Genomic DNA, 8,674 nt, shown 5'->3' with positions numbered 1-8,674 from the left:
TTGTTGTATAATTCAACTGAAAGAATCACAAAAATCAACATTTCCGATGAAGATGCACAATATTTACAGTGACTTGGTTGTTTGGGTTCAGAACTGGCTTATTTACTGTAGACAGAGGATTGCGGTGGAAGGACAATATTCAGTCTGGAGGTTGTGACCTGTGGTGTTCCGCAGGATCTGTGCTGGCCCCACTGCTGTTTGTGATATAGACAAATGACTTGAAGGTAAAAGCAGGCAGGTTGATTAGTAGGTTTACAGATGACATCAAGATTGCTGGGGTCGCGAAATGTGAGGAACGCTGTCAAAGTATATAGCGGGTTATAGATCAACTACAGAAATGGGCGGAGAAATGGCAGATGGAGTTTAATTCGAGCAAGTGTGAGGTACTGCACATTGGGAGGTCAAATGTACGGGGAATATATATAATTAATGGCATGCCCGTTAACATCATTATTGTACAGTGGGATCTTGAGGTCCAAGTCCATAACTCCCTGAAAGTGGCAACACAATTACATAGAGTGACAAAGAAGGCACATATTATGCTTGCTTTCATAGGTCGGGGTATTGACTATAAGAGTCAGGAAGTCATGTGCAGCATGAGGCCGCATTTGGAATATTGCATGCAGTTCTGGTCACCTCATTACAGGAAGGATGTGGAGGCTTTGGAAAGGGTACAGGGGAGGTTTACCAGAATGGAAAGACACAAAATGCTGGAGTAACTCAGCAGGTCAGGCAGCATCTCTGAAGAAAAGGAACAGGTGCAGTTTTGGGTCAGAACCCTTCTTTCATTGCAAAAGGATTTGAGTATAGGAGCAGGGAGGTTCTACTGCAGTTGTACAGGGTCTTGGTGAGACCACACCTGGAGTATTGCATACAGTTTTGGTCTCCAAATCTGAGGAAGGACATTATTGCCATAGAGGGAGTGCAGAGACGGTTCACCAGACTGATTCCTGGGATGTCAGGACTGTCTTATGAAGAAAGACTGGATAGACTTGGTTTATACTCTCTAGAATTTAGGAGATTGAGAGGGGATCTTATAGAAACTTACAAAATTCTTAAGGGGTTGGACAGGCTAGATGCAGGAAGATTGTTCCCGATGTTAGGGAAGTCCAGGACAAGGGGTCACAGCTTAAGGATAAGGGGGAAATCCTTTAAAACCGAGATGAGAAAAACATTTTTCACACAGAGAGTGGTGAATCTTTGGAACTCTCTGCCACAGAGGGTAGTTGAGGCCAGTTCATTGGCTATATTTAAGAGGGAGTTAGATGTGGCCCTTGTGGCTAAGGGTATTAGGGGGTATGGAGAGAAGGCAGGTACGGGATACTGAGTTGGATGATCAGCCATGATCATATTGAATGGCGGTGCAGGCTCGAAGGGCCGAATGGCCTACTCCTGCACCTAATTTCTATGTTTCTATGTTTCAGACTGATGCCTGGATTAGAGGATATTAGCTACAGGGTGAAGTTGGGCATACTTGGAATGGTTTGTCTGAAATGCAGGATGTTGTGGGAACACCTGATAGAAGTAAATAAAATGATGAGAGGCAAAGATAGGGTAGAGAGTCAGAACCTTTTTCCCCAGGATGGAGAAAGAACTATTAGAGGCCATAGTTTTAGGGTAAGAGGGGCAAAGTTTAAAGGAGATGCACGGGGCAAGTTTATATACACAATGGGTGGTGAGTGCGTGGAACATGCTCCTAGGGTTGGTGGTTGAGGCAGAAACGACAGTGGCATTGGACACTTTTGGAGAGACATATGGTATGGGTAGTATCCACAGGCAGATTTGAGTTGGTCTTGGTTCAGCATGACATTGTTGCACTGAAGGTCTAATTCTGGTGCCCTACTGTTCTATATTCTAACCTCATTTAAGAACTAAAGTAAAACGATTAACTGGGTGAATGTGCCTTTCGCCTGCTCATTCTTGGTATCAGCTTTAAGATTGATTTGAGCAAAAAGATTTGGAATTAACATTAACAAATCGATTAATTGTCAGGCACTATGAACAAATGAAACATTAAAGTTTGTTTTCTAATCATTATGTGAATCTTTTGAAGAGAAGTTTAGTTATTGAATGACTAAACTAATTCACAGCTAAGAAAATATAATTTTACTAATAAATAAGTATACAAAAGCATCAACCAGGATTTGTGTGAGTGGATTATAGATGATTCTGGTCTAGCCACAACATGCAACTGCTATTAATAAGGTACAATATCCAATATGTGGTGTAACGCTAAATGTACAGTGGTGTATACAGTTCCACAGAAAAGCTAAAGTTGTTAATCATATCTGCTTATGCATTTGTTGGCTATTAAGAATTTTGTCATGTCATGTCATTTCCAAAATAATTAATATGCATGACAGAAGCCTATATAGTTGCATGCAACTGGTATAGTTGCATAGACGTTTTAAAAGTTAATTTCCCTACATGTGTATTTTAATTCAGGTCACACAATGGCGCCGCAGTAAAGGTGCCGCCTTACAGCGCCAGAGACCCAGGTTGGATCCTGACTAAGGGTGCTGTCAGCGCAGAGTTGGCACTTTTTTCAGTATGACCGTGTGGGTTTTCTCCGGGTGCTCCGGATTCCTCCTAGATTTCAGGTTTGTTGGTGAATTGACTTCTATAAATTGTCCCTAGCGTTTTACGATAGAACTAGTGTATGGGTGATCGTTGTCGGGATGGACTCGGTGGGCCTAAGGGCCTGTTTCCATACATCTATAACTGAACTAAACTAACTAAACTTAGCGGATCAGGCAGCATCTCTGGAGGATATGGAAGCTCATTGTTTTGGATCAGAGCCCTTCCTCAGTCTGAAGAAGGGTCCTGACCCAAAACTTCGCCCATCCATGGTCTCCCAATGTGCTGCCTGAACCGCGGAGCGTGATTTTTTTTCCGTTTCCTTCATGTATTGTTTTGACACAATTCTCTTGGAATTTTCAGCGAAGAATTGTGTTTTAAGCAAAGTCCACATTCTGCAAATAAATAAAGACGCCAGCTGTGCCTGTTCCCTTCACGTTAGTTCCAGTTCATTTTAAAATTCACCTAGTGCTGTGACTGAAATGTTCTTCTGCACTTCTCTTTGAAGTCTGGTGGTATCATACCTGAATTAGTTCTTCTTGCACACTTCTCTTCTACTACTTCCACATTTGCCTTCCCCATTCTCTTCCTACTTTTCTGTTGCTCCAAGACTTTGCTAATTCTTAAAGCCACGCTCAGTTCCTATGGGAAGGTACAATAGTGCAACCGAGTCAGGGAGCAATTGATTTGGGGAGTAGTCACTTAAATTACTCCAGCATTTAAAAACCAATTCCCTCAACCTTGAAAATACTATGGAAAACACCAAAAGAAACCCCCTCCCACCCCCATCCTCACCACCAACATCCCTCCCTCTGGTTTTATATTTCATTCCTCTTCTCATCTTATGTGACACCTTTTTGTTCCCTTTTTCACCCTTTTGTCTCTAGGGTAGAGCTTTTGTCAACCCATCTGCCAATCAACCCCTCTCACCTGTATCCACCTATCACTTTCCTAGCTTTGTTCCGCCCCCATCTCTTTTCCAGCTTTCTCCCCCCTACTACAATCAGTCTGAAGAGTCCCGACCAGAAATGTCACCGCCTGTCCATATAGAAACATAGAAAATAGGTGCAGGAGTAGGCGATTCCACCCTTTGAGCCTGCACCGTCATTCAATATGATCATGGCCGATCATCCAGAATCAGTACCCTGTTCCTCCTTTCTCCCCATATCCATTAGCCCGAAGAGCAATATCCAACTCTCTTGAATACATCCAGTGAATTGGCATCCACTGCCTTCTGTGGCAGAGAATTCAATAGACAAGAGACAATAGACAATAGGTGCAAGAATAGGCCATTTGGCCCTTCGAGCCAGCACCGCCATTCAATGTGATCATGGCTGATCATCCCCAATCAGTACCCCGTTCCTGCCTTCTCTCCATATCCCCTGACTCCGCTATTTTGTAAGAGCCCTAACTAGCTCTCTCTTGAAAGCATCCAGAGAACCCGCCTCCACCGCCCTCTGAGGCAGAGAATTCCACAGACTCACCACTCTCTGTGAGAAAAAGTGTTTCCTCATCTCCGTTCTAAATGGCTTACTCCTTATTCTTAATCTGTGGCCCCTGGTTCTGGACTCCCCCAACATTGGGAACATGTTTCCTGCCTCTAGCGTGTCCAAGCCCTTAACAATGTTATATGCTTCAATGAGGAACCCTCTCATCCTTCTAAACTCCAGAGTGTACAAGCCCAGCTGCTCCATCCCCTCAGTCCTGCCATCAGTCCTGCCATCCCGGGAATTAACCTTGTAAACCAACGCTGCACTCCCTCAATAGTAAGAATGTCCTTCCTCAAATGAGGGGACCAAAACTGCACACAATACTCCAAGTGTGGTCTCACTAGGGCTCTGTACAACTGTAGAAGGACCTCTTTGCTCCTATATTCGATTCCTCTTGTTATAAAGCCATTCGCTTTATTCACTGCCTGCTGTACCTGCATGCATACTTTCATAGACTGATGTACAAGGACCCCCAGATCCCGTTGTATTTCCCCTTTTCCCAACTTGACGCCATTTAGATAGTAATCTGCCTTCCTGCTTTTGCTACCAAAGTGGATAACCTCACATTTATCCGCATTAAACTTCATCTGCCATGCATCTGCCCACTCCCCCAACCTGTCCAAGTCACCCTGCATTCTCATAGCATCCTCCTCACAGTTCACACTGCCACCCAGCGTTGTGTCATCTGCAAATTTGCTAATGTTACTTTGAATCCCCTCATCCAAATCATTGATGTATATTGTAAATAGCTGCAATCCCAACACCGAGCCTTGCGGTACCCCACTAGTCACTGCCTGCCATTCTGAAAGGGACCCGTTAATCCCTACTCTTTGTTTCCTGTCTGCCAACCACTTCTCTATCCATGTCAGCACTCTACCCCCAATACCATGTGCCCTCATTTTGCCCACTAATCTCCTATCTGGGACATTGCCAAATGCTTTCTGAAAGTCCAGGTACACTACATCCACTGGCTCTCCCTTGTCCATTTTCCTAATTACATCTTCAAAAAATTCCAGAAGATTAGTCAAGCATGATTTCCCCTTCGTAAATCCATGCTGACTCGGACCAAACTGCTATCCAAATGTGTAGCTATCTCATCTTTTATAATTGACTTCAGCATCTTCCCCACTGATGTCAGGCTAACTGGTCTATAATTCCCCGTTTTCTCTCTCCAGTCTTTCTTAAAAAGTGGAATAACATTAGCTACCCTCCAATCCACAGGAACCGATCCTGAGTCTACAGAATATTATCAACAATGCATCTACGATTTCTAGAGCCACTTATTTCAGTACCCTGGGATGCAGACCATCAGGCCCTGGGGATTTATCAGCCTTCAGTCCCATCAGTCTATCCAACACCATTTCCTGCCTAATGTGGATTTCTTTCAGTTCCTCTGCCTCCACCACCCTCTGCCTCCACCGCCCTATCTTGAAAGTATCTAGTGAACCGGCCTCCACCGCCCTCGGAGGCAGAGAATTCCACAGACTCACCACTCTCTGTGAGAAAAAGTGTTTCCTCATCTCCGTTCTAAATGGCTTACTCATTCTTAAACTGTGGCTCCTGGTACATGTTTGTTTTTCTAAATATGCACAGCTGCTTTGCATTCATATTTTCGCAGGTTGGAAATATCAAAAGCTAGCTTTAAGGTGAGAATGGAAAGTTTAAAGGAGATCTGCGGGGCAGGTTTTTTAATACAGGTGGAGGCAGATGCTATATTGGCGTTTAAGAGGCTTTTAGATAGGCTTATGTTGGGGTCAAAGAAAGAGCGTTCACATCGCGGCCCTGTTTCCACCCATCTTTCCACCACCACGCACAAGCGTAAGACAGACACTTGTGTATGCGGATGCCGAGAAGTATGTTCAGCTCTGACTGAATAACTTCTAATCTTGGGTGTGGACTTGACAAGAAGATGGATATGTATGGCTTGGAGGGCTATGGATTACATGCATGCAGAGTGATTGGTTTAACTTGGCATCATGTTCAGCATGGACAGTGTGGGCCGATGGGCTTGTTCCTGTATTATTCTATGTTGTACATATAGGAGTAGATGAAAAAAAACACAAACATTTTGTAAGCACTGTCTCCCTGCAGTATTTAGTAAATCTCACTGCAAATACCAAAGGGAGCTGTGCAGTTTCATGCATGGAATCTACTTTGTCCTTCCAAATACTCACTACAAAATGCTCAGTATATGGACCTGCTAACCCAGGATTTTCCCAGGGTCACCTTAGTGCAAGTGCTATATTTGGGCTGCACATCTCAACTTTCCCAGAGATCCTTTAATCTAATTTGATCAAAGGCCTTCCTTTCATCAAGTGAGACATAAACATTGCTTTCTGAAGTAAGTGCTAAACATAGATAGAGGGCCTCGGATTCATACCTTCGCTGCAGAATCCAATGCACAGACCAGTCCACAAGCAGTTTGAATTCAAGCCCCACCAGGCCGAGGTGGTATTATTTCCTCCCAAGTTCTGACTTTCCCTTTTAAGGCAACTAAAGAGGCAGTGCAGGCCGATTTTGTTTTCCTCTCTTCCAGTTTGGATAAAGCACTCGGTGTTAACAGCTTAGACCTCATGAACCAGATAATATTTCCAATCTGGGGTTAGGTTCGCAGTGTCCAAAATTATTGTGGTAACTGTGGTGAGGGAGTTTTAATTGGATAAATGCATGTACAAAATGCTTCCAATGAGTTAGGGAGAAAATAAACCATGGTTTGCGTTAGCTGCGAGTTTAGGGACCAATGCTTTCAGTACTGTAGAAAAGACTACCCAGACAGTCTGCAGGGAGAGATCAAAGTCAAGAAATAAAAGTATTTTAAAATGCTTTCATTAGAAATTATACATAACAATTTGAAGAGATTTTGCTGAATTCACAGAAGTTCACATCTTAATTTTACTTCCAGCCTAAAGTACTCTTTACATTTATATTTGGTTTTCAATTTTAAAGGTTAAATCTCTCTGAAAACCCCACTCTGCACCTGTTTGTTAATGCATCTGGAAGCCAGAGTTTAGAGTCTTATTCACATAATCGATGCTACATTTGGTGTTCACCTCAACTTCACAAAAATATTCACAAAGTTGTCCAAAACTATGTGGAAAAATAGAACTGTGGTGCTTGGCACATTTACTAAAATGGGACAGTATGGAAACAAGGAACTGCTTTACAAAAAGGGACACAGTGCTGGAGTAACTGAAAATTAGACACAAAATGCTGGAGTAATTCAGCGGGACAGATGACATCGCTGGAGCGAAGGAATGGGTGGCATTTCGGGTCGAGACCCTCCTTCATATTCATTCAGGCTCAGTAACTCAGCCAGTCGGGCAGAATCTCTGGAGAACATGGATTGGGACATGAAAACAGAACCTCTGATTCCCATCACAGGGAGAGTGTGTATAATTTATTGATCAAGGAAACAAGGAGCATTTACTTTCATGCTCTTGAATATTATCTTTTGAACAACAAAATAGTCAGCTCAGAATCTTTTGATTCCCAGTAAACTCAATCACGTGCAAATGACACCTTATGCTTTGCTAGTATTAGACAATGGAGTTTCACCTTGGGATGTTGGGCCTTGGGATGGCCAAGTACAACACATGTGCAGGCTCTTTGACTATAATGGCTGTGCCGCATGTGATGCCGAGTTAAACTAATCTTCTTAGCCTGCATATGAACCATATCGCTCTAATCAATTCCTGCTGATCCAGATACTTAAACACAATTGCACCTGCTTCCACCACCAGCCCTAGCACCACGTTTCAGACGCTCACTGCTCTGTGTGTAACATTTTCCCTACACAATTCCTTTCAATTCCACCCCCACAGATCTTAAGGCTATGGCCCGCTAGTCTTTGACAATTGAAAAGGGTAATGACTGTTTATATTATGTGTGCTTCCCGTGCATCTTACAGGTCTCCTCTCAACCTCTGCTGCTCCAGAGAAAACAATCCAAGTTTGTTCAACCACCCCTGAAAGCTGATCCAGGCAATCCAGGCAATGTTCTGGTAATGATCTTTGCACCCTCTCTACAGTCTCCACACCCTTCATGTAATGGGGCAACACAAACTGCACACAATCCTCAAAACTTCAGCCTAAACAAAGTTTTATAGAACTTCAACATGATTTTCTGACCCTTATACCTAGTGCCCGAACCAATGAAGGCAAGCGCACCGTAAGCCCACTTTACCACTCGTGTCGCCACTGACAAGGAGCTAAAGACTTAGTCCCAAGGTCCCTCTGTACATCAATGGTGTTAAGGGTCCTATATTTAACTGCCTGCATTCCCCTTATATTCAACCTCCCAAAACATAACACTTCTCATTTGCTCAGATTCAATTCCATCTGCCATTTTTCTGCCCAACCCTGTAACTAATCTATATCTCCGCTATATCATTCGACAGCCTTCCTCATTATAGACAATAGGTGCAGGCATGGGCGGATATCCCGGGGGGGGGGGGGGGGGGGGGGGAGCGCAGGGGACACTTCCCCCCCCAAGTTTTGAGAGGTGGGAGACATCCCCAAGTTTTCGTGATCCGTATTTTAAAATCTCCGCGAGACAGTGGGGGTGGGACTGATGATCGAGGGCGCGATGATTGGAGGAGGGAGGAGTGT

Source organism: Leucoraja erinacea, chromosome 3, assembly GCF_028641065.1.
Source record: "Leucoraja erinacea ecotype New England chromosome 3, Leri_hhj_1, whole genome shotgun sequence".
Taxonomy (NCBI): domain Eukaryota; kingdom Metazoa; phylum Chordata; class Chondrichthyes; order Rajiformes; family Rajidae; genus Leucoraja; species Leucoraja erinaceus.
Note: the sequence above shows the minus strand (reverse complement) of the source record.